This window comes from Phascolarctos cinereus, unplaced genomic scaffold (assembly GCF_003287225.1).
Source record: "Phascolarctos cinereus isolate Bilbo 61053 unplaced genomic scaffold, phaCin_HiC Scaffold_4;HRSCAF=312, whole genome shotgun sequence".
Classification (NCBI taxonomy): domain Eukaryota; kingdom Metazoa; phylum Chordata; class Mammalia; order Diprotodontia; family Phascolarctidae; genus Phascolarctos; species Phascolarctos cinereus.
The window spans coordinates 695,566,404-695,593,402 of NW_027555847.1; the positions used below are offsets into that span (position 1 = coordinate 695,566,404).

Genomic DNA, 26,999 nt, shown 5'->3' on the forward strand with positions numbered 1-26,999 from the left:
CCTCTACTTCTGATCCTGGCCAGATTTTCCCCTCCTTAGGAAGCCCAGTGGACCCTGCTCCCAGGGGCTCGCCATACTGGTGCCACACTTAGCATAGACACCTCATAAGCTTAGCCCACTGCAGCTCAGAACTTATGTGATCCATTAGATTCAGCCTCCCTGGTAGCAGGGGTTACAAGTATGTGCCATATCCAGGGAGAGTCTGAGATTCTGTGATCCGTTCTGCTCGTCTTTGAAGAAGTGCTCAGAGACAGTGCAAGAGATAATGCATCCATCAGTAAGGAGGAACACTGCAGACAAACATAGATACACAGAGACAGTCACTCTAGGGAGGAAGCAGCTTCAGGGAGCATGACCCATTGTGACAGAGAAAAATGCCAGCTCTGGACTCATGAGAGAATTAATACGAGCAGCCAACAGTCCAGCTGAGGAGAGGAGCAGACCCTGGGAGCCCAGCTGCCCAACCCACCTGGCAGAGACACTGCAGTGAGGGGAGAAGGTCATGAGGACTCCACCACTACATGAGGCAGCTAGGTGGCACAATGGATTAGAGTGCTGGGCCTGGACTCAGGAAGACCTGAATTCAAATCCTGCCTCAGACACTAACTGTAGGACCCTGGGAAAGTCACTTAACCTTCAGTTTTCCTCAATTTGCTCATCAGTAAAACAGAGATAATAATAGCACCTCCTTCCCAGGGCTGTTGTGAGGATCGAGTGAGGTAATAATTGCAAAGCACAGTGCCTGGCACATAGTAGGCCCTATATAAATGTTAGCTATTATCATTATTATTATTATTATTATTGCCAGGAGAGAAAGGATGCTGAAGCCCTGCAGTTCCAGAGTTAAGAGTGCTTTGGCCACACGTGTTCCCTACATGCATGCCTCACTACCATCATACTCTTGTTGCCACTCTTTCATTGAATGTTATGTGTATTCATAATATGTTTATGAAGGGAATGTTTTGTAGCTACTCTTTTTACTATGCCATCATAGTAAAAGCCTTTGCTGAGTTAATTGTGTCTGCTGGCTGATTGTTAATGGGAAGCATATCGGTGGGGGCTCATGCAACACAGTAGCAGGAGGAACTACCTACAGGGCACCCTAGAATCTGAGGTAGCAGCCACCCTTTGAGAATTCAACCCAAGAATGGAAGAGCAAGTTGGACCAGTACCCCTTTGGTGACTATTGCACTTCTCTGTATTATACCATGCTGATGATTGTTTGAGAAGTATATTTCTGTTGTTATACTTTATGAGGAATATCTTGAATGATTCTGATGTATGTATCGGTAAAAATGTGGTGCATTGTTGATTATCACATGTGAAAGTTGGTTTGTTCCCCATTAACAGCTCATTGAGGATGTCTTTGATTTGTATATAGATGATGGTTGTAAAGATTTTGTAGGCAGAACTCTGAGGTACCACATCACACCTATCAGATTGGCCAACATGACAAAATAGGAAAATGATAAATGTTGGAGAAGATGCGGGAAAATTGGAACACTAATACATTGTTGGTGGAGTTGTGAAATGATCCAACCATTTTGGAGAACAATTTGGAACTATGCCCAAAGGGCGACAAAAATGTACATACCCTTTGATCCAGCAATAGCACTTCTAGGGCTATATCCCAAAGAGATCAAACAAATGGGAAAAGGACCCACATGTACAAAAATATTCATAGCAGCTCTTTTTGTGGAGGCAAAGAATTGGACACTGAGAGGATGCCCATCCATTGGGGAATGCCTGAGCAAGTTGTGGTGTATGAATGTAATGGTATACTATTGTGCTGTAAGAAATGATGAGCAGGCTGACTTCAGAAAAACCTGGAAAGACTTGTATGGTCTGATGCTGAGTGAAGTGAGCAGAACCAAGAGGACTTTGTACACAATAACAGCCACGTTGTGCGATGACTAAGATTGTTAAACTGAACCCTTCTCAGCATTACCAGCATCTAAGACATCTCCAGAGGCCTCGGGATGGAAAATGCTGTCCACATCCAAAGAAAGAACTATGGAAGTCGAATCGCTCTCACTTATTTTGACCTTAAGTTGAGTTTTGTTTCATCTTTCTGATGGTTCCTCCTATTGGTTTTAATTTTTACTTACAACTTCACTAATGTGAAAATATGTTTAATGGGTATGTAAATGTAAAGCCTATATCAGATTGTGCGTTGTCTTGGGGAGGGTGGTAGGGAGGAAGGGGGAGAAAAATTTTCAACTCAAAAGCATATGGAAGTGATTGTTGATAAATCAAAATAAATTAATAAAATTTAAAAATTAAAATTAAAAAAAAAGATTTTGTAGGCAGGTAGGTGGGTAGTTTAATGTTTTCTTAGTCTCTTTTGAGGGACAGTAGTAAAGTCCAAGATTTTTTTCTGTGCTTTTGGTATCATTCCCTCCTGCATGTTGGTCTTTCAAAACCCTCACATTTGTATCATCTCCAGCAAGGATCTCTATGTTTATTTGGTCCAATCTGGCTGGTTTCTCCATTTTTTCCCTCCTTAGTCCCATTTCTAACTATATGCACATTGAAGACTGTGATGTTAAGGTCCACGTGTGATGATTCCATTGCTCTTGACAGAAAAAACAATTTGATAAGAATGGGGTTTTTGGCAAATCTTTTCCATTTTTTTCTGTTTGTAATCCTCTTTACATTTTCATCCCTGAATGCCCTTGGAATAACTTTGTTTAGTTGGATTTCTTGCCATGCTGTGTTTAAATCTGTTTTAGCCTCCAGTTCTCTTTACTTTATGAGACAATATTGTTCATAACTGTCCGTCATCCTTCTCTATAACAGTTTACAAGGGACTTTATATTTTAACACCTTTGGCAGCCATTTCTCTCTGTTTGGCTTTCAATCTTTTTTTGGTCTCCTTGTGGCATTCAGTTAATTGATAGTTGAACTTAGGAATGAAATTATTTTAGTTGCTGTTAATGTCATTTCTATTGTCTACTTCCTATGTTTTATCTTCAATTACTTGTTTAAATAGTTCAGAATTAAGTTGTTGGAATTGTATGCTATATTTTTCCTCGTTATCATTCTTTCTTTCCTCCTCTGTCTTCTTTTTCTCCTTCTCCTCTTTCTCCTTCTTTATTCTTCTCCTTCTCCTTCTCTTTCTCCTCCTCTTTCTTCATTAATTCTAATCTTATTTCTTATGAGTAAATGGTGATTATGCACAGAAAGATGACTCAGGAATAACACGTCTTTTCCTGATTATTAAAATGTAATTTGTTTCATCCTTTAAAGCATTACCTGGTGCTCACCTTGTTTAGCAAATCATTTTTTAAAGAAAGCATTCATGATATAGTGGCATAAGACTTATGTGTAATCTACCAGTCTTAGGCCTTCCTTCCTCCTGAATCATGCTTTCCCATATATTCCCATATATTTCTCACTATCCCCCACTTTGACTTTGAAGTCATTCGGGTATCAGATTGTCTGCTAATTCAATATAGACGATATTATCAAGGCATTTGGTAGAATTTCCCTGCCACTTCCATCCTCAGCAACTGGAACTGGCATAGAAGCTACAATTATTTTCCTGTAGTCTTTTTGGAAAAACTTATCTTTAATGCTGCAATACATGATGATCAAATATACCACAAAATGATGCTTCTGGTTGCTTCTGGGCATATGATAAGATTCTGCCAACTTCTTTTTTTTAACCTTTCTAAGGAGCCATTTAGCGGCACCTTCTTTTCTTCTTCTGGTTTAACTTACTGAAAGAATTTAAAGATTGACATGACTAGCTGCTCCAACGATACATCTAATCATTGGTCATTGGACAAGGACTTTACATTTTGAATACCAATGGTCAGATTAAAGTTTATTGATGATCTGTGTAATTCTTAGGACCCTCTGACCTTTCCCACCATTCTTCCACCATCCCTACAGAAGTGGGAGGGGGCTGCAGAAGGCTGAGAGCCATTTTTATTGGGGAAGGGTGCCACGGCCAAAAAAATCACCACGTAGCCAGCCTATGTCATATTAATTTCCTAACATGCTTCTCCTAGCCTTCCCTACTCTGTGAACCTTCTCTTGTAACAAAGACATATAAGACAGAAGAAAACATGTTGGAAAAACCAACCAACACATGAATCCTTTCCAGAGAGTCTTCCCTTATAATAAGCTTGGCCCCAGAAATATGAGAAAACATACTTCCCTCCTCTCGTTAGAGAGGTGGGAAAAGGGTCCGTCAGCTAGTCAACATGCATTTATTAAATACTTACTTTGTAGCAGGCACCGTGCAGGGTACTGGAGATTTCCACTTAGTCCCTCACCTATCACTCCCCACCAGAAAATCGTTCCTTCGCTAGAGCTACTTCCATCTTATCCTGCTTAATTCTAGACCTCCATAGCGTTTCCTGGACAGCTCCAGCCAGATCAATGAAAGTATAATCCTTCCTCTCATCCCCTCCAGCTCCGCTGTGAGTCCTCTTCCCCATTAGAATGAAATCCCCCTGAGGGCAGTAATTATCTAACGTGCTTCTACTTGTATCCCAAGGGCTGAGTGCAGTACCAGACCCTTTGTAAATACTCTCATCAAATCTCTCTCTCTTTCTCTTTGTGTGTGTGTGTGTGTGTCTGTATCTATCTTTTTGTCTCTGTCTCTCTGTCTCTTTGCCTCTGTCTTTCTGTGTCTCTCTCACTCTGCAAAAACACACTTCCTACCCTCAAGGTTATCCTGCCCAGACCCAGACCTGCCATGTTCCTTCCCTGCCCTCTTTATCCTCAGCAGCTGCACCCATGCCCGCTTAACTCCTTCCTTCACACCCCTTCCACTCCAGGTCTGAAAGCAGAAATAACATTGCAGTCATTCTTGGAAAGGACCTGTCAAACACTTGTTCTCTGGCTCCCATCACCGTTCCTGTGATCTCCCTGTCCCCAACACTCCTCCCTGACCCTGACCCTCTTCAGTGTTGTCTTCCCTTGTTAGGATGTAACCTCACTGAGGGCAGGGATAGTTTTTGGCTTTTTTTGCCTTTCTTTGCATCTTCATTGCATAGCAAGGCACTTGACACATAGTAGGTATCATAGACCGGTTGAACCATCTCCATTGTGGGAAACATTGCTGCTGGAGCTTATATAAACTGTGCAGATCACCCAACCTGAGGCTCTGGAGCTGGAAGGAACCTTCCACACCACCTCATCCAACCACTTTATTTTCTAGATGAGAAACTCAGGACCAGAATGGTTTAAATAACGTGAGTCGGGTCAAGTCAATAAGCATTTATTAAGCACCTACTAAGTGCTGGGTATACAACGAAAGGCAAAAAACAGTCCCTGGTCTCAAAGGGTCCTGAAATGGGAGAGGAGAGACAACCTGCAAACACCTATGTACAAACAACATGGAGACGGGAAAAACTGGACACGCTCAGAGGGAAACCCTGAAAATTAAGAATGACAAGGAAAGGTAAAGTGGGTACTCAAACCCAGGACCTCAGATTCCAAACCTAGCACTATTTCTCTACTATACATATTTACACTGAAAAAATGTGACTGTGGCTACTTTTCGAAGTATAGCATAGGGGAGAGAGTATTGGATTAGGATTATGAAGGAACTAGATTCAAATTCTGCTTTTTATCTATAACATTTGGCAAATGTAGTTGTACTGGTTAGACAGCAGCTAGCTGCAATGGTGGGGGACTGGATGCGTTCCAGAACTGAGTGTGCTATTGGGGACGTTGGCCTAATGTTGTGTGGGTAACTGAGCATACACACAGGAGAGGGGGGAAGAGAAGGGAATAAGCATTTACAGATCGCCTACTATGTACCTCATCTGGAAAATGGGCTGGAAAAGGAAATGGCAAACCACTCCAGTATCTTTGCCAAGAAAACCCAAAATGGGGTCATGAAGAGTCGGACACAACTGAACACCAACTGAACCAACATGCCAGGCACTGTGCTATATGCCTTTACAAATAGAACACACTGATGGAACACAGCAATCCCCACCAACATTTTCAATACTAGGGGCAGCTAGGCAGTGCAGTGAATAGAGCTCTGGCCTTGGAGTCAGGGCGACCTGAGTTCAAATCCAGCCTCAGACACTTAATACTAGCTGTGTGACTCAGGGCAAGTCACTTAACCCCATTGCCTAGCCAAAAAAACCAAAACAAAACCCTAAAACTAAAATATTTTCACTACTCAGTGACCCATGATTCTGTCAGGGCAAGGACCCATCCGCCCATGAAAATCAAAACTGAGAGGCAATGTGGCTACAAGGCTTGTTTGGAGTCAGGAAGCCCTAAATTCAAATCCCACCACAGACCAGCTGTGTGTCCCTGCGCAAGTCCTTGACCTCTGGGCCTCGGTTTCCTCATCTGTAGACTCAATGATCACTGAGGTCCTCTTCTAGCTCCAAATCTAGGCTCCTAGGAAACTCCTCTGGACCTTAGTCGGATCATTTTGATGAGTTTTCTGTGGCAAAGATTAAAAAAAAATCATCTCCTAAGGGCCAAATATAGCAATGAGCCTCAAGGAACTTAGCCAGGTTGGGACCCAGGTGACACATAGTCAGTCCATTGGCAGGCCCATGGCTGCCCTTCCAGGTTGGCAGGGCCTCCCATAGATTGTGCTGTCCTGGCCTAGGTTTGTGGAATCAATAGATGCAGGGCAGGAAGGCAGCTTGAAGACTGTTCGTTCTAATCCAACACCCGAATTTTACAGCGAAGGAAACTGAAGTCCAGAAAGGTGAAGAGACCAGGCCAAAGTCACACAGTAATGGAGCTGACATTTGAGGCCATTTTAGGTTTGTGGTTCAATCTTCTATATTCAGAGAAGGAAAACAGGGGGAAAGGCAGGGAGGGGCCCTAACTCACCCAGCTGAGCTTTATTACCATGCACTCGTGATTCAACAGAATTTCTCCGGGGGGGGGGGGAGGCACTAGTTCTCTTACCCTCACACCTTCAGGAGTAGACTTGAAGAGTCTTGACATGATCTGCGGGTGGAAAGAAGAGAGAGCAGATGACAGTGATCACTCCGTTTTAAAGGTTAATGGGCGTGTGAACTGGTTTGGAAACAAAACCTACCACCAGATTCAAATGTATTTCGAAATATTCAACAAAATGCATAAGAATGCAATACAACAAAGATGATGCTAACAGGTGGTTTTCTAAGTCAATATGGATCCCCAGGTAGAGTTTAGCAGCCTCAGTTTCTATTGGAGGTTGATACTACGGGATGCTGCCACCCTTAGGGTTCTTGGGCTTATTTGCCCATTGGTGCCAAATGGTCAGCAGTCAGTGTTGGTGGTGATACAGGAGTGATTTCTCCTTCTCCACCGTGATTTCCCCTTGCAATGACAGCTGCAGGGGCTAGGCTGGAGGGCACTGCTGCTCCAAAGACTCCTGGCTTCACAGGCCTGAGCTCATCTCATCAGGGTCTGAAGGGAGGTGGTGACCCTGACCCATGCTGTCCCCTGTCTCTCCCTCCGAGCGACCTGTTGCTTCATCGAGGCTGGCTTGCCTGCCATTTTGGGGGTGGTTGGTTGGCAGTTGATGGGGATGGCTGGTCCCTTCTCCACAGACGTTGCTTCCCCCGACTCATGATTCTGGGGGCTAGGCTAAAGCGGAACCGGTGGTCTAGAGGTGAGTACTGCTGTCTTGAGTACAGCATCCTGTTCTTTCTTCGACCAGGTCCCAAAGAAGTGGTGCTCGAGGTGGGAGTGGCGATTTGACTTGTCTGGCCACTAGGTGGCGCTCCAGTGCACAGAGCGTTGGACCTGGCGTCTGGGTTCAAATTACACTCAGACACTTACTAAGTAAGCTACGTGACCCTAGGCAAGTCACTTAACTGCTGTCTGCCTCAGTTTCCCCAACTGTAAAAAAACTGGACAGTAATAGCATCTACATTCCAGGGTGGTTTGGGGGATCAAATCATATTTGTAAAAGTGCTTAGCACAGTGCCTGGCACATAGTAGAGACTATATAAATGCTTACTTCCTCTTCCCTTCCCTGGTACAAGCTGCCTCCTATTTGTAATATTCATATTATGCTAAGAATAACTTTCCCGCATATATGTCTTAGGGGAGGAAAGGTATTAGTGGATGAGAAAAGTTACTAGGATTAAACAGCATCACAAAAGTACTTTGAGTTCTTTGGGAAAAAGCAGCTAACAATGATCCACTCATTTGAGGCTTACAGAACACTTTATGTATGTTACCTCGTTTTATCCTCACAACTACCCAGTGGGGTAAGAAAGGAACAAGCATTTATTAAGTGCCTTCTGTGTGCCAGGCAAATAGTGTCTCCTTTGATTCTCACAACAGCCCTGTGAGCTACAGACTATTATTATTTCCCATTATACAGGTGACAAGGCTAAGACCTTCAGAGGGTAAGTGACTTGTCCAGGGTCACACAGCTAATACATGTCTGAGGCTGAATTTAAACTCAAGCCTTCCTGACTCCAGGCCCATCACTCTATCTGCTAACTCTGTCCATCAGTGGAGATATTCTCTCCCCTGACATAGATAGAGGAACAGACGACCAACCCTCTCCACCTTCATAAGATGGGATCCGGTGAGGTTCTGTGGCCCATGAATCTCATCACCTGGTGGCTAACCGTCTCCAGGCCTAGCTAAAATGGTCCTTAGATGACAGCTGAGCAGAGCTCAGGAGGAACCCCGAGAGCTTTTTTCACTAGAGTCGTTTTTTAAGCTTGTTACTCAATTGAGGGGCCGCTACGGGGCGCCATAGTGCATACAGGGCCAGTGCTGGAGTCAGGCTCATCTTCCTGAGTTCAAATCTGCCCTCAGACACTTCCTAGCTGGGTGACCCTGGGCAAGTCACTTCACCCTGTTTGCCTCAGTTTCCTCATCTGTAAAAAGAACTGGAGAAGGAAATGGCAAATCACTCTAGTATCTTTGCCAAGAAAATCCCAAATGGATCACAAAGAGTTGGACGTGACCGAAAAAAACCCAAACTGAATAAACAACAAATCAAATGAAGCCTGACCCCAAGACATCTCCATGCCCTAATGAAGCATCATAAGATGTCCACTGAAATACTAAAGACATAGTAACTTGAGCAGCAGCATAGGGTAGTAGAAGGTGTTCCAGATCTGGAATCAAGGGCCCTCAGTTAGAATCTCACCCCTGACATTTACTAGCTATGTGACTATGGGCCAGTCACTCAGCCTCAGTCTTTCCATCTGCAAAATAGAGGTCATAAGCCTCCCACCCCTGATCTCCCTGATTGGGAAGAAAGGGCTCTGAAAACTGGAAACCCTATGGAAGTGTGAGCTGAGTCCTTCTCACGACTTGTAAAATTAATGTGAACAGTTTCATCCATCTGTTGCTTAGCTGCTAAATAAACAGTAGAGCAACGTTGGGATTAGCCAACAGGGAGAAGTGGCAAGAGCAGAGGTTATTTTCAGACTTAATCACATTCCAGAACCTGTCAGAGTGTTTCCAAGACAAATTAACCTTTCAGAGCACAAGCACCAGACGTGTCATGAATTCCCAAGCACATCTCTTATTTTAACCCCAAAGTAAGTCAAGGGGAGAAGAGCAATAAACATTTATATAATGCCTGCTTTGTGCAAGGCACTATGCTAAGTGCTTTATAAGTATTATCTTATTTGAACCTTACAACAACCCTGGAAAGTAACTCTATGATTATCCCCACTTTACAGTTGAGCAAACTGAGGCAAACAGAGGTTAAGTGACTTGACCTGGTGACATCATACAGCTAACAAGGGTCTGAGGTTGGATTTGAACTCAGGTCTTTCTGACTCCAGGCCCAGCACTCTATGCATAGTACCACCTAGCTGATATCTTTAGAATGCCAGAAGCTGTTAGGATAAAGCCAACACCCTGAGCACTAGCTCACTCATTCCTACAGAGTTACACACCTGGACAAGTCAGCCTATTGCTTGGACTTCGGCATTAACCTTTTTCACAGGTTTCATAGTTTCAGAGACAGAAGGGATCTTAAGGACAGTCAAGTCCAACCCCTTCATTTTATAGTCTAGGAAACTGAGGCCCAGAGAGGTTAAGTTACATAGGTAGCAAGTCCAAGAACTGGGATTTGAGGCCTCTGAGTCCAAATACAACACTCTCTGAAGGGAAATCTATATGTATGCCTGGGACTCAACCAGGTGAAACCAGTAATATTAGGAACCAACTAGGATCCACTGAACTCTTAAGATCCCCAGTGCCTATAGAAATGAGGGGGTTGAACTAGATACCTTCTGAAGTACTTTTCAGCCCTACACTTATGATGCTATGAACTGTTTTTGCCTGAGGTGACAGAATTTCTACCTAGCCCCCACATATCTCCCAGGGCATAGGCAATCTATGGAGATTAAACAGTACTTTTTTAAAAGTGTTTTGAACTCCTGGGAAATAATCATACTCCAAGAAACCTTCAGAGAAACCACCTGTGTCTAAGAACATTTGTGGCTGGGAAATGTTAAGGTGTGACCATGAATCCTGAAGGATAGAAAAGGAAGGATATCGATCTTCACCTTGGGCATTTATGTATTCCAAAAAGTCTAATAAAACCTAAATTAGTTGACCCTTCAAGAAAAATTCATCTTTTTCCCATTTCACATCAGCTTTGGGAACTTTCACCACTGAAGCAGAACTACAACCTCTCTATGACTTATTAGAAATGTACTAGTTGCATCTCTCCCATTATAAAGTAAGCTCATTTCATGTAGGGAGTGCAGGTGGGTGCAGTGGACCTGAAGTCAGGAAGACTGGAGTTCAAATCCAGCTTCAGACGCTTACTAGCTCTGCAACCTGGGCAAATCACTTAACCACTGTCTGTCTCAGTTTCCCCATCTGTAAAACAGGGATAATAATAGCACTTACCTCCCAGGGTTGCTGTGATGGTAAGATAATATTTGTATAGCACTTTTTTTTTTTGGCTAGGCAATGGGGTTAAGTGACTTACCCAGGGTCACATAGCTAGTAAGTATTATGTGTCTGAGGCCGGATTTGAACTCAGGTCCTCCCGACTTCAGGGCGGTACTCTATCCGCTGTGCCACCTAGCTGCCCCCCCAGAGGGGGGGAAGGGAAACCACTTTTCAAATCTTAAAGCACTATAGTTGTTTAGTTATTTTTAGTTGTGTCCAATTCTTCATGACCCCATTTGGGGTTTTCTTGGCGAAGATACTGGAGTTGTTTGCCGTTTCTTTCTCCAGCTTATTTTACAGATGAGAAAACTGAGGCAAACAGTGTTAAGTGATTTGCCCGGGGTCACACAGCTAGTAAGTGCTTGAGGTTGTATTTGAACTCAAGCTTTCCTGACTCCAGGACTGGGGCTCTATCCACTGCAACACCTACCTATCCCTAAAGCACTAGATAAATGACAGTTATCATCATCATCAGAATCATCATCATCATCATCATTTCTTGTAGCCCCAGCACTCAGCCCAGTGCCTGGAACATACTAAACATTTAATAAGTACTTGTGATTGACTAATTGATAGGTAAGTCCAAGGGAGATGCCTGTGTCAAAGAGAGGTTAGTTGAATTTTCAAGGGTCACATAGTTAACTAGTCAGTATCAGAGGCCACATTTGAACTCATGTCTTCCTGATTCCAAGTCTAGCACACTCTCAACTAAACCATGCTAACACTAATCTTTTGGAAGAGAAAATTAAATTAAAGTGTTTCACTAGACTCAGTTCTCTTTCCTACCTCTTCTTACGCCTACAACTCTATCACATTCACACAGGATCATGTGATCTAGTGAGAGAGAGAAAAGGAGAGCAAGAGAGAGTCACTAGATAAGTAGATGGATGGATGGATGGATACATAGATAAATAGGTAGGCAAATAGGTAGGTGGATAGTTGATAGAAATAGAGATAGATAGACAGACAGACAGATAGATAGTAGGTGGGTAAGTAGGTAAATAGTTGGATGAACGGATAGATAGGTAGATAGATGGATAGATAGATAGATAGATAGGCAGATAGGTGGACAGATAGATGGGTATAGGCAGTTGGATAGATAGACCAATAGATAGGTAGATGGATACTTGCTAGAAAGAGAGAAAGATAAGTAGATGGGCAAATAGGTAGATAGATAGTTGGTAGAAATAGAGATAGAGAAACAGACAGGTAGTTGGATGACTACGTAGATGGATAGTTAGAGGATGCAGTAAATGCTGACTCTGTGCCAGATGCTAGGCTGAGTACTGGGGGTGTAAGTAGAAGAAAACAAGACTCTCTCTACTATCAAGGAACTTATTGTCTACTTGGGAAGATAACACATTAAGGGGAGCTGGAAAGCTAGGGGTTCAGGAAAGTGTATCCGCAATGGTTACTCCCTAGGGCAGGGATTTTTCCTTTTGCTATTGTATCCCCAGTAGTTGGCACACAGCAGGCGCTTACTAAGTGTCTGTAGAGTTACAGAATCTTTCATCTCCCCACCCGGTCCAGATGGCTCATTTGATTATAACAAGGTGTCTAAGGAGACCCAAGTCAGAGGATTGGAATAGTGAGCTCGCTCTGGTTTGTAGGATTTAAAACTTGAAGGAACCTCAAAAATGATCTAGTCCAAATCCCTCATTTTATAGATGAGGAAACTGAGATCTAGAGTTGAAGAAGCCTGCCCACTTAAATAGCAAAATCAACAGCTGAATTTGGGCCTTCTGCCTCTAGATCCTGCCCTCTTTCCATTGAAACACCGGTTCTTGTTCCTGGTTACAGACACTGCCCCGTCATCATGACTCTCCTCTTTGGTGGCCAAGGGAGTTGAATGAGAAAATGCAGAGACCCCCAAATGGCCCATCCATACCCTTGAAAAAATAGCTCCTCAGGGCACATGGTGCTCTTGGGATCCAGACACACCGTCATTTGAGGGAATTCCTCTGGGGTGATCAGTCTGGTGACCAGGTATGCACATTCCTGCTCCACTGCTTGTGATCAGCATGACCTTCCATGGGGCGCAGAGGAGAGAAACCTGCATTTGGACTCAGAGGCCTTGAGCAAGAGCCCTAGCTCTAACATAACTTGTATAATCATGGGCAAGCCACTGCCTCTCTGGGCCTCAGAATCTTTATCTGTACAATGAAGGGGTTGGATTTGAAAATCTTTGACGTCCTTTCCAGCTTTAAATCTTATATTATTCTTCCCTGCTATGAAATAATTTCAAAGGTACCTTCCCTTTCCAAGACCATTCTCTTGAGAAGCAGTGTGGTGTAGTGGATAGAGCACTGGCTCTGAAGTCAGGAAGACCTATGTTCAGCTTTCATCTCAGCCTCTGTATGCCCCTAGGCAATTCACTTAACCTTTCTGGGCCTCAGTTTCCTCATCTGTAAAACAAGAGGATTGGACACATCAACATCTAAGGTCTTTAAATCTATGATCTTATTCATTCTTATTATTAAATGTATTTTTGATTCTCTACTTGGTGGCATTTCACTGCCTAGACCCTACAAACCTATTTCCTGAACAATTGTCAAGTTCACAACCAAGGACAGAGAGTCAAGGACAATATATTGCAGGTAGCTTGTGTAATTTGGTCTCCCCCACCCCACTTCATGTAAGTGACAAGAGGCCCAGTCCACTGATCTCACTCATACTCCTTAGACCAAGTGTGGAGAGTCTTTCAAAGCCGTTTGATGAAATGAAATTATGCTAGGTAGGACATCTGTTTCAAATGGCTGAGAGATTTCATTGCTCCCTCCGAGTCCTGTGTAAAAGCTTTGGGTTTTTGGAATCACAGAGTGACAGTAAGTGTTCAGTATACCCTTGAGGAGTAAAAATAGGACTGAGCTGTGGCTAAAAAGATATCAGGGAGGCTGGCAACTACAGGCAACTCAGAGCAGAGGACCTGGGCTGAGGAAGCTCATAAGAAGTCTGCCTTTCTTCCAATTTCCCCTCCCACAGCTTGTCTATCCACAGACACTATAATATAATCTGATGTTTCATTACCCAAATGTTTCTAGTAAAATAAATTTTGTCTCAACCAACAAGTGGCCAGGGGGTTAACTAGAGACATAAATATAAGGTTAGGCAAAGAGCCTAAACTGTGCCTAAACATTAGGAATTTTCCCTGAGAGGGGGCTTGGAGTGATTGTGTTTGAACTTATAACTTTTTATCTAAAATAAACGCAGTAAAGCCAAAAAGGAGGGAACCATCTGGAGTTTGGGAAAGCTAGGTGGTGCAGTGGATAGAATGCCAAGCCTGGAGGCAGGAATACCCAAGTTCAAATCCAGCCTCAGATACTTACTAGCTGTGTGTCCCTAGGCAAGTTACTTCACTCTGTTTGCCTCAGTTTCCTGTAAAATGTGCTGGAGAAGGAAATGGCAAATCAATCCAATATCTTTGCCAAGAAAACCCCAATTACAGTCATGAAGAAGCAGACACAGCTGAAAACAACCAAACAACAATAAAAACATGGAGTTTAGGGGCCATTATATTACCCTTAGGCTTAAAGCGGGATAACTTTTGCAACAGCATTATATTTACGTGTTTCTACACTGTATCCTTCCAATTACCATAGAATGTAAGCTCTTTGAAGGTAGAGCCTGCTTTATTTTTGTCTGCTTTTGTCTAGAATCTAGCAGAACACCTGGCACATAGTAGGCATTTCATAGATGATTTTTTTTTTTAATGGAATGGAATGAAAAGGAATTGGAAGAGCTAGCTAGGAGACTGGGTTAATCTGCCTTGTACTAGGTCATGGGGGAAGAAAGAGCCTTGTTGTGTTTGGCCCCATGGGGCAGAACCAGAAGTGATGAGTAGAAATTTAAAGTGACAAAGGTAAGCTCTATTTCAGGAAAGACTTCCCAATGACAGGAGCTATCCAAAAATAAAATGGACTATGCTGACTGGGTCTGCAGGTGGTGGCCAGACAACCATTTGTTAGTAAGTTATAGTGGGGACTCTTTTCAAGGATGGGTTAGATCAGATGGCGTCTGAGGTCCTTTCCAACTCTAAAATTCTGTGATTCTGTGAAAATGGCCAAAATCTCCCTAGACAATTTATAAGCAAGGTCTATTTAAGGCTTCTTTACTAGCTTGTGACTTTGGGCACATTACCTTTCCTCTTTGGGCTTTATCCTCATCAGCCATAAAGACATGGCCATTCTAATTATGGCTTGGTGAAATTGAGAGAAGCTGACCAATAACGTTCCATCTTCTTGTTTCAGTGGGGGAGGTTCATCACTCCCAAGTCGCTATCAGGGGCAAAAGAAAAGACTCAATGGTAAGTGTGGAAATGTATTTTTGTCCTCACACCTGCCTCTTAGAATCCTTAAGTTAATTCAAGAGTCGCCTTAGGAAGACATTCCTACTCCTCTGAGTTTCTTTTTTAATATTCCTGTCCTCTTTTCCCTCCTCAAATTATATTACTCTTTCTTATCTATGTAAATGTTACATTCCCTTTTCTCTACTCCCTATCCTGTGCCCCAGCGTAAAATGTAAGTTCCAAGAGGGGAAGAGGGTAGGGACTATTTTTCATTTTGTTTGTAGCATTCCCTCTGGGGCCATGGTAGCAGGTTGGGGTCCCCAGAGGATGGAAGACTACTTTCCCCTTAGGGGGTCTAGGGACAATTGTGAGAGATTATGGCTTTCCAGTACTGCTACTCATGAGCCCCCACTGGTGTGCTTCCCATTATCAGCCAGTGACTTCAATAAGTCTTTAGAAAAGATACAGTAAGAACAGCAGTTACAAAAACATTCCCTTCTAACTATAACACACTCTCCCCTTGCACACAAAAGGTTCCTGGGAACAGTGCTCAAGCTTACAGTAAAATTATAATGAGGAACATGGGCACAAAACATGTGTGGCACCATTAGCTCTGGGTATCTTATAGCTCCCAGTTTCTAGAAGTCTTTTTCTCTCTTTGTAGAATCCTTTAGGGGTCTGCTGGACTCTAAGAATCAGTACCTTTGTAAGATACATAGCTGGGACTTCTCTCTCTGTCAAGAGAGATTAAAAAGTGTTTAATAAATGCTTTATCATTTATGAATGCATTCACTTTATTCATTACCTGCCTCAAAAGGTTGTTGTTGGGGTGGGTAAACTAGAAAATCTTGTATAAAAGTCAGCTATTATCTGACCCTATGTAGCATTCCCAATGTGGTCTAATATTCTGATGCTCCACTATCTTTCTGATAACTCTGGGTTCCTAAGGTCTGTGTAAATGTTGGAGGTAGAAGGGAATTTCAAGATCACACGGTCAATCCCTCATTTTAGAGAAGAGGAAGCTGAAGAGGTTGCACAAGTCCAGCAACTTGTCCCATACATAGTAAACAGCAGATCCAAGGATTCGAACACAAATCCCTGGACTCTAAATTCCACTAAATGTTTCTTGACTGACTGATCATACCAAGCTGCTTCACAGGGACATTGCCATCGGGTGGGAAACATTTGACAAGTCTTGCAAAGCCAGAAAGGTTCAGGGTACTGCATGGCCATGGACCGAAGGACCAGTTAAGGTAAACCGGAAGAAGTTCATCACCAGGTTAGCCATGGCGGAGGGCGCACAGTTGGGATCTGGGAGACAGCAAATCTTGAAGACCATCTAGTAAGACAACAAATCATGATCTATACCAATTCAACAAGAATTTTTAAAAATTGCTATTGATATTTATTGTTCTGAATCTCATCCCCTTCTTCTACCCAACAAGTCATTCCTCGTAACAAAACAAAACAAAACCAAAAGCAGTTCAGCAAACTAACACATCAACTGGGTCTGACAGTGTATGCAATATTCCATACATGTAGTCCCCCACTTCTCTAATGAAGGGAGGTACATTTTCTCATCTCTTCTTCAGGGACAATCTTGGTCACAATTGAACAGTGTGTTCAGTTGTGTTTATTTTGTTCTTTCCATTCACATAGTCATTGCATATTTGGTATTCCTTGTTTCCTTTCCTTCATTTTGTATCAGTTCGTGTAAATCTTGCTATGTTTCTCTGAATTCTTCACATTAATCATTTCTTTTCTTTTTTTTCATGCCAGACCTATGATTTCACTGGTATAGGGGACTCCTAGTAAGGAAACTCCACCTACCAATGCAGATTACCACCTGCTCTGCCACTTATACTTGCAGAGAGTTGCCTAGGTCATTGAGAGGGTAAGGGACTCACTCAAGGTCACACAATTAATATGCTGCAGAGACAGGACTTGGACCCAGGATTTCTTGATGTGGGGACTGGCTCCCTGTCTATTATATCATATGCCTTAAACATCAGTGTTTCTCAGTGAACTCATATTCCATTATGTTCATGGACAATCCAATAAGCATTTATTTAGGGCCTACTATGGGTCAGACACCGCGCCAGGCCTCAGTAGAGGTTTCCAACAGGAGGCTGGCTACCCCCTTGTCTAGGTCGTTGGAATGGGGATTCTCTTCACGTATGGGCTGTACTATATGGCCCCAGATCCCTTCCAATTCTAAATCAGACAATTCTGAGTACCACACCAATGAAATCACAGGTCTTTGACCACATAAAACAGATCATTTTTTAAAAATGGAAATTAAAAGACAGAAAACAAAAACAAGAAGTAAAACCAGCCATAGAAAGTGAGATCTCTGGGCCTTGTGTGACACGTACACGAGGGGGGAAGCAGGCACAAACAGATAGGTATACCACTGAAAACGGACAGTGGCCTTTCTGGGGCCACATGTGGCTTTTCAGGACCTGTGGTCTTGTCTTTCAGGAAATGGGGACTTCTCTATTATTCACAATCACAGCTTTCAGCCCGACTTGCCTTAACAAAAGGAACATTTATTCTTCCTCCTTTTCCTTCCCCCAACTGCCCAGTGGGCAGAGCGACATGGCTGCTCATGGGGCTTGGACGAGCTGGGAAGTCACCAGTTACAAGCCTTCTGGTAAGACGGAAGACCAGCAGGCCTTACAGCATCCTGACGACCCCCAGGCCTCACTCTCCGCCCTGACGATATGCCCTCCAGATCCCTGGCACCATTATTTGACCTGCCAGTATACTAGTGGGACTTCCAGGCTTTTCCATCCTCTCTAAGCTACACTTTTCTATGTTGTCTCTCCATTTACAGAAGCAGTATCTTGAGATCAGGGACTGACTGGCTTTTCCTATGTGCATCCCCAGAACCCAGTGCAATGCTTGACATACACTGTTGTTCAGTCACGTCCAATTCTTTGTGACCTTGCGCACCATAGCAGGCCAATTCTGTCCACGGGGTTTTCTTGCAAAGATCCTGGAGAGGTCTGCCATTTCCTTCTCCAGCAGATTAAAGGAAACAGAGGTTAAGTGACTTTTCCAGGATCACATGGCTAGTATGTGTCTGAGGCTGAATTTGAACTCAGGTCTTCCTGACTCTAGGCCCAGCCTCCTATCCACTAAGCCAACTAGCTTCTTGGCATATAGTAAACCCTAAACAACAGGGTTTTTTTTTAATTTTTGCTAGGCATTGGGGTTAACTGATTTGCCCAGGGTCACACAGCTAGTAAGTGTCAAGTGTCTGAGGCTAGATTTGAACTCAGGTCGTCCCGACTCCAGGGCTAGTACTCTATCCACTGTGCCACCTAGCTACCCCTAAATAATGTTTTTTTTTTCCTTCATTCTTTCCTTATCCTCTTTTTCCACCAAACCCTTAGCTGGGCACATCCCCAATCTTTAATTAATCCATAATTCCTGAATCCTTAATTCTTTATCTTCTATCCCTCTGATATCTCATCCATTTGCATTATCTTCTTTAAAAAATAAAGCTTTTCCTGATCCCCCTTAATGCCTTCTCTCTGTTGATTATCTCGATTTATCCTGTCTATAGCTTGTCTGTGCATCATTTTCACGTTGTATCCCATATTAAAGTGTGCACAGTGACTGGCTTTTGGATTTTCTTCATACCTTCAGTACCTAGAGCCTAGTAGGTCCTTGTTGACACGACCATTTTGCTAATGAAAATACAAAAGTAATCATAACGATGATAATGCATAGCTTGAGAGGCAGGTGGTGGGCTAGAAAGAGAGGCCATCTCAGAGGCAGGGAGACCTAGGTTCAAATCCTACCCCTGACATATCCGGGCCACGTGAGTCCGTCCTAGAAAACTCATCCAGACCAAAAGTGCAGAGAAGGCATTGTTCTGCATTGATGGGAGTTCATTCCCTAAACTGATCACATCCTGCCCCTCCCATTTGCAACCCATGTGACCCGAAGCAGGCCCTGGTCTTCATTGCTTCAGCTTTTCAATGAAGGGGCTGGACAGGTTTGGTGGTATACACCTGCCATCTCTGTTGCTTTGGGAGGTCGAGGCTGGTGGGCTGCTTGGCTTCAGGGGTTCTGGGCTGCAGTGGGCTAAGCCAATCACATGTCTGCACACACACGTACAAATACAGTGTGCCCTCAGGAAGGTGTGGGAGGTGGAGGACCAAGGATTGAGCCCAGGTCAGAAAGAGAACAGTCAAAGTTCGTTCTTTCTTTCTTTCTTTCTTTCTTTCTTTCTTTCTTTCTTTCTTTCTTTCTTTCTTTCTTTCTTTCTTTCTTTCTTTCTCTCTTTCTTGGCAATGGGGTTAAGTGACTTGCCCAGGGTCACACAGCTAGTAAGTGTCAAGTGTCTGAGGCCGCATTTGAACTCAGGTCCTCCTGACTCCAGGGCCGGTACTCTATCCACTGCGCCACCTAGCTGCCCTCAAAGGTCTCAAGCTGACCCATATGGCATCAGGCCCTTAGAAGCCCCTGCCTTCATTCCAGCCTGGGTGAGATGGGGCGATCCTGTCTTTAAAAACAAAATGAAACAAAAATGAAAACAAAGACATTGGAATAAACCGCCTTGCAGGCCTCTGCCATCTATAAATTAATGATCCTATGAAATCAGAGGTCTGGAAAAATAAACATAACTTCATATTTAAATAAAATCTTCAGGTTTTTCAAAGCATTTTACAAATATATCATCCTTATCCTCACAACAACTATGGGAGGGAGGTATTATTATTATTATCCAGATTTTACAGATGAGGAAACTGAGGCAGACACAGGAGAATTGACTTGCCCAGGTTCACATACCTAGTGTCTAAGATGGAATTTGAACTCACATCTTCCTGACTCCAGACAGCTAGATGGTGTAGCGGATAGACCACTGGAGCTAGAGTCAGGCAGACCTGAGTTCAAATCTGGCCTCAGACACTTGCTAGCTGTGTGACCCTGGCCCAGGCAATTAACTCTGTTTGCCTCAGTTTCCTCATCTGTAAAATGAGCTGGAGAAGGAATGGCAAACCACTCCGGTATGTATGCCGAGAAAACATTATCCACGGGGACAACTAGTTAACTTTTATGAAGCGCAGAATGTATGTGGGTCACCTTGGGAGGCAAGAGAGGAAAGACACAAAGCATAGAGGAGGCCACATGGTATAGTGGATAAGAGCTCTGGACTTGGAGTCAGGAAGATCTGGGTTCTAGTCCTGCATTTGAAACACCCAGGCTCGGTAACCCTGGGAAAAATCACTGTGCCTCTCTGAGCCTCAGTTTCCTCATCTACAAAGCAAAGGAGTTAGACCTGGTGGACTCTGAGGTGCCTCCAGCTCTCAGTCTCTGGTCCTGTCATGCTGGGACTATCCCGGCCTCCATCGAGCTTATGGTCCTTCCATTTGGGGAACAGGACTCGAACAAACACAACAGCCCCAGTAGAAAATAATGGAGTTTCTGGTACAAAAAAGCAGAGCCCCAGGTGAGGTCCGGGAAGTGGGGGGGAAGGTCATTATTGCCTCAGGGTCAGCACAGGCTTCCTGGAGTGGGAGGGTGACAGGCCACTTTGGATTGGGCTTCAAAGGTGGGCAGGAATTAAAAGGAGAGGAAGAAAGTGGGCGCAAGAGGACATTCCAGACCTAGGAAGAGTAGAAACAATGAGTCAGAATGCCACCTGTTGGGTGTGTGTGTCTGTGTGTATGTGTGTGTGTCTGTGTATCTGTGTGTGTGTTGGGGAGGGCAGGGGGGAGTGAATCTAAGAAAGAATCTAGTTTGGCTGGAGTGTATAGTACAAGGACGGTGCGGATGGACAGAAAGCTAGGATGAAGGATGGGTTCAGATTACTCCTGAATGTCCTGCTGGACATTTATGAATATTCTACCATTATCTCGGACACAACAGACCCCGAGGCAAACAATCCCCCTGCCAGCCTAAGCCTCTTCAACTTCCCAGCCTTTGTTAATGGTGCCACCATTCTCCTGGTTATCACACATCCTAGCAGAGTGATGCTGGGCAAATCATTTCACCTCTCCTGGGCCTCAATTTCCCCATCTGTCAAATGAAGTCACTCGATTAAATGATCTTTAAGGTCTCTTCTAGCTCTGGCTCTATGATCCTCTAATAAGCCATCCCCTCTTCTTCTCCCATATCCAGTCAGCCACTAATTGTCATTTCTCAGGACTCCTATGTGTCTCCTCCCCAGGTCCATTGCCGCCACCCTAGGCCAGGCCTGGCATGTTATAATTACAGCTGTGACCTTAGGATAAATTGTGTCCAATCCCTTATTTTATAGATGATGAAACGGAGGCCCCAAGAGGGTAAGAGACTGGCCCAGGCTGTGACAGTATTGATTCGCTTACTGAATACGTATTTATTAAATGCTTACTATTTAGCTCTTCCTAACCACAGCAGGGAAAAAACTGGAGAAGGAAATGGCAAACCACTCCTGCATCTTTGCCAAGAAAACCCCATCAATAGTACTGACACATTCTCATTCCCTATCATAAAAAAAAAAAAATTACCGATGCTATGGTCCACAGGGTCATGAAGAGTTGGACACAACTGAACGACTTAACAACAACCACAGGAAACCAGAGATTTTGGGGGCATCTCATCAGGTATCCCGATTCTGCCCCATTTCCCCTACCTGAAACTGCACGCTCTCTGCCTCTCTATCCTGAGGCTGAGCTGTCCTGATGTGTAACTGAGTCCAAACTCCCCTGACTTTCCATATATAGAATGGTAGGGCAACCATTGTCCTGCCTTGCTGGAGCCAAGGTCCCCGTGCCCTTCCCAATCAACCATCTTCTCTACCCCAACGTTCCAATAGGCCTCTATGTGTTTTCTTCCTTCATTTGAAAACAAGCTTCTCAAGGGCAGGACTTCCTAGGAAGCATGTATTTGTAACCCCAATGCTTCGCACAGTTCCTAGCACAAAGTAGGTTCTTAATAAATGCTCTTGAATGATCTAATTCTACAATCTACCTTGCTCCAGACCCCATGCTTCATATCCCATCCAGCCATAAGAAATCAGGTCCTATCACCTGTCCTGCTGAGTGCCTCTCCATGCCCCTCCCCCCCTCTTATTCTACTGAAAAAGGATGACCGTGGCCTCTGGCTCTACTCACCCTCCCACAACTACCTACACCAAACTGGGGAGTCATTGGCCACTACTCCCCAATATGTATCATTTCCCCCTACTAAAATGTAAGGAATCTTTTCACTTTTACATTTGCATTTTTGGTGCCTAGTATGCACTAGGTACTTAATAAATGCATTTTCATTCATTCATTCATTCATTCATGCACTAGGTACTATCTAAGACACTGGTGATAAAAAGGTGAAAAAATGAAAGTCTGCACCCTCAGAGAACTTACAGTCTATTGGAATCATAGGCTTAGAGATTTAGAGGTGGAAGGGACCTTAAAATACAGAGTCCAATCTCCTTTTTTTATAGATTAGGAAATGAGGCCCAGAGAGGTTGAGAGACTGGCCCAGGATCACACAGCCAGCAAGTGTCTGAAGTGGGATTTGAACCTGGATCTTGCTCATTCCACTTTCCATTAAACCATGGCTCCTCATTGCTCCCCCCACACCCCAGACCTGGCCTGTGAACCTGCTGGACCAGCTGACCAGTGCTCAGGTTCAAATTACAAGGTGCTCGGCTCTGAACCATCCTCAGCCGCTAAGGTGATTTTTCTAAAATATAGGTCTCACCACAGCACTCCCCTTGCTCAGTGAGCTCCAGAGGCCCTCTGCTATCTCCAGGATCAAACATAAATCCTCTGGCGTTTAAATCTCTCCCTGACATTGCCCCTTCTTACCATTCCGGTCCTCATACACCTCCAGATCCTGCTACCCTGGCCCCTCGCTGTTCCTAGAACCTGACGCTTCTCTGTGCTTTTGCACCGACTGTCTCCCATGCCTGGAATGCTCTCCCTTCTCAATCTGACACTTATTTTCCTGGCTTCCTTCAAGACTCAGTTCAAACGTCCTACAGGAGCCTTTCCTGGTGCTTCCCAGATGCTGCTGCCTTATCTTCCCCTCTCCTTCCACCCTCCACGACCCCATCTCCTATGTACCTAGTTATTTACATATTCTCTCTCTCATTAGACTGTCAGCTCCTTGAAGGCAGGGACTGCTTTTTTCCCTTTTTGTATCCCCAGCCCTCAGCACAGTACCTTTCATATAGTAAATTTGCTGCTGGAAGTGAATGACATATAATAATGTCATTTGTCTAACACTTTACAGTTTGCAAAGTACTTTATGTGATCTCATTTGATTCTCATAACAAACAAACCTGTCAAACAGGTATTATTAAAACTAACAAGGAAACTGAGGCAGTTAAATGACTTGCTCAGGGTCATACAGCTAGTAAGGATTCAGGTATTCTTGACTCTTAAGTCCCATACTTTCACCACAGCACCACCTAGGGCCCATGGGAGACAAGGGAGACTTAACCACATCAGAACTGTTTACTGGATGATAAATAGCCAGGGGTCAGGTGGAAGTCATTGGGCCTGGGTATTTTCTGATAGCTCTGAAGTGGCACGGTTTTATACAACACAGCTGGCTCTGTTCTTTCCGCTGCCTTCCCTTAGAGGCACCTCTAGGACCTCAATGACACCAGATGCACATTGGTTGTGATGTGTAGGCCACTGCCCTGATCCTGAACCCTCAGCCCAGAGCCCCTTCAAAAGAAACCCTTCCCCAAAGAAAGTCTGGATGGAAAAGTCCTGATGACACCGTCATAACATGATCTGGGACAATCCTTTGCAAGTCACCTGTGGAGAAGCAGAAATGTGAGAAGTGAACTTATACCATCCCCTGAATGATGTCTGCAGAGGCAAAAGACACCTGCCAGAAAGGGAGGGATCAGGACACTCTCAAGGTCTCTCCGAAGAACTTTGGAATCGATTGTTAGATATGGGAGACACTGGCAGAAGACCACCCAGCATGGCATGCCCACATCAAAGATGGCGTGCTCCATGAGCAAAGCAGAATTTCGGTAGCTCAAAAGAAACATGCGATGTGGAAATGGAGAGACATCTACGCTCTAAATGTTCACATGGACTATTTCTGCCTGACCTGTGGTAGAGCCTTCCCAGTTCACACTGATGTGAGCAGTACCTTGACCCCAACATAGTGATGTCATTTTGGTCCTCTTCCAACACACACACACACACACACACACACAAGCTATACTAATCTTTTCTAGTCTCTTAAACTAGGGGTCCAGTCCTGTTACTACCTAGCTATTTAGCCCCAGGCAAGCACAACTCTAGTCTTCCTTTTTGTTTTATTTTGGTTTTTTTGCTAGGCAATGGGGTTAAGTGACTTGCGCAAGGTCACACAGCTAGTAAGTATCAAGTGTCTGAGGCTGGATTTGAACTCAGGTCCTCCTGACTTCAGGGCCAGTGCTCTATCCACTGTGCCATGTAGCTGCCCCTGGTCTTCCTTTTTTAACCGATAAAATGAAAGTCCCACTACGTCTACCAGCTTCATGAGATTGTGATTCAAGCAACGAACCAATGAATCAATCAAAATGTATAAAGCACCTACTATGAAGGAATGAATGAAAAAGAATTTATAAAGAGTTTACTTTGTGCCAAGCACTTTACCAAGCACTGAGGATATGAACAGAAAAACAAGAGCAGTCCCTGTCACCAAGAGACTCACTTTATAGCTGGATCAAATGAGATAACATGAGCAGCACTTAAATCCAAATACTAATTACTAATCATAACTCCCATTTACATAGCACATTAAAGCTTGCAAAGACCTTGTGAGAGTTCCCCTGAGATTAACATGTCTGTTTTCTATGAGTTACCTTGCCAGGCAGGTCCAGTGGACACAGAGTAAGCCTGTTGGCCGAAAGGAGGCTGCAGTGAGCCAAAGTCTCACTCACTCCCAGATGCCTTTGCTGGTGTTCACTAGCTGACCTTGCTGAGTTGTGCTCCACCCCCCCACACTCCCCCAGCCTTTCAGTCAATGTTCCTGCAAAACATCCTGCTTCTCCCACCTATTCCTGGGAAAGACTACCCATCCTTTGCCCTCCCCTCTCCCCGAACCTCTCCTTTGTTGTTTTCAAGCATAAATTGCCCCTGCCTCTCCTGGGCGGTGGGCTCCTTTATACTTTGTGCTGGAGGCCTCAGCACTAGTGTCTGATTTCCCTGCTAATAAGACCTTTCTAATTTCAAGTCAGCTTGGACTTGAGGGATTTGGAGGGGTGGGCTTCACCCACTCTGACATGTTCTACAAATATTATCTCCTTTCATCCTGACAACAACCTTGGAAGGCAGTATTATCCCCATTTTACAGATGAGGAAACCCAGGCAGGTGGAGATTAAGTGATTTGCCCAGGGTCCCATAGCTAGTACCTGAGTCTGGATTTGAACTCAAGTCTTCTTGACCCGGGCCAGTGCTCTGTCCACTGCATCACCTTATTAACGGGGGGAGACGACATATAGAGAATAGCTGAGCAGATGCCTGGAATGCTCAGCCCCCTCCTCACTTTCACCTCTGGGGATCTCCAGCTCCTTCAGGGCTCAACTCAGGAACCACCTCCTTCCCACATCAGGACTTTCCAATACTCCCTTAGTGTATCAATAAATGCTCTCCACACATTACTTTGTATTCATTGTAAATGTATTTTGTGTCAATTTGTGTACTACAAATTGTAAAACCTAGTGCCCTGCCCCCAGCTGACTATAAGCTCTTTGAGGACAGGGACTCTTCTGCTTTATGTATCAGAGAAACTGACATGGTACTTTGCACATAGCAGGAACTTAAGAAATACTTTGTAGAAGAGTGTGTGTGTGTGTGTGTGTGTGTGTGTGTGTAAAGTAAGGGTCAAAGAACTCAGGTGATTGGAGGGAGGTTGTCATACAGCCTGGGCAGCTAGGTGGCACAGTGGAATAGAGAACTGGGACTGGAGTTTGAAAGATCCGAGTTCAAATCTAGACTCAGACACTAGCTATGTAACCTTGGGTGAATCACTTAACTCGTTTGCCTCAGTTTCCTCATCTGCAAAATGGGGATAATAACAGCACCTCCCTCCCAGAGTTGTTGTGAGGCTTAAGTGAGATATTAGTAAAGGCCCTGACACATCGTAGGCGCTATACAAATATCAGCTATTATTAAGCGCCAGAGTGGCTGAATCTGAACCCGGGCCCTGATACCAAAGCCAACTTCACTCTTCCAGAATCCTACGCAGCACCGATCACATTACAGTTAGAGCATTTGTGTATATGTCCTCCCTACGGATTGTCATCTCTATGAGGGCAGGGATCATAACTTATTATGTGTATCCTGCCCCTCTGCCTGTCACAGAATGGACTCCCTCCTGTTGAACGGGCTTGATTCCTAGAGAATGAGACTTCCTCCAACGCAGAATCCCCAAAGCAAGCGCTCCTCCCCCACCTGTCCCAGTGCCTTACTTATAAGGAGTCGAGGTCCCTCGAGGTGCAGTGAGCTCATTTCGGAGACGGCGCCAGAGAGCCGCCCAGTAAGAACTTGTTTGGGGGCGGGGAGGAAGCTGTGGGATACAGCATCTGGAGGAACCCGGGATGTGTAAGGGGACGGGGGTGTGGATTTCAGACACTTTCTACATTTAAAGCGCCCGGTGAAATCATGCTTCTTTCTGGGCTCTGGTTTGTTTCGTGGGGAGGGAGTGGGAAAGAAAGGTCCGGAAAGAGTGGGTGGGGAATTCATCTTCTTTAGCCTTCTCTCTAGGGGGGAAGACTCTCCCTGCCCCCAATAGGGTAGGGCTGGGCCGGGCTAAGCTAGGGCTGCCGGCCCTAGCACCGCCTCCCGCGCCCTCTCGAGGGGCAGCATCCATCCTCCCTACCACCCCGCCCCACCCCCG

At 44.4% G+C, this 26,999-nt stretch overlaps 1 long non-coding RNA gene across 2 annotated transcripts; it reads right to left on the bottom strand.

The window, feature by feature from the left end:
* Positions 1–5,217: 5,217 nt before the first annotated feature.
* LOC110196819 (uncharacterized) lies at positions 5,218–26,993 on the bottom strand. 2 transcript variants are annotated; one of them, XR_013486463.1, is made up of 4 exons: positions 26,572–26,993; positions 16,296–19,667; positions 6,904–15,140; positions 5,218–6,424 (listed from the first exon to the last, which is right to left on the bottom strand). It is a non-coding gene; the product is annotated as an uncharacterized LOC110196819 (long non-coding RNA). The 2 variants fall into 2 exon arrangements; XR_013486462.1 differs by lacking the exon at positions 26,572–26,993 and having other exon boundaries at positions 16,296–24,336.
* Positions 26,994–26,999: the final 6 nt, after the last annotated feature.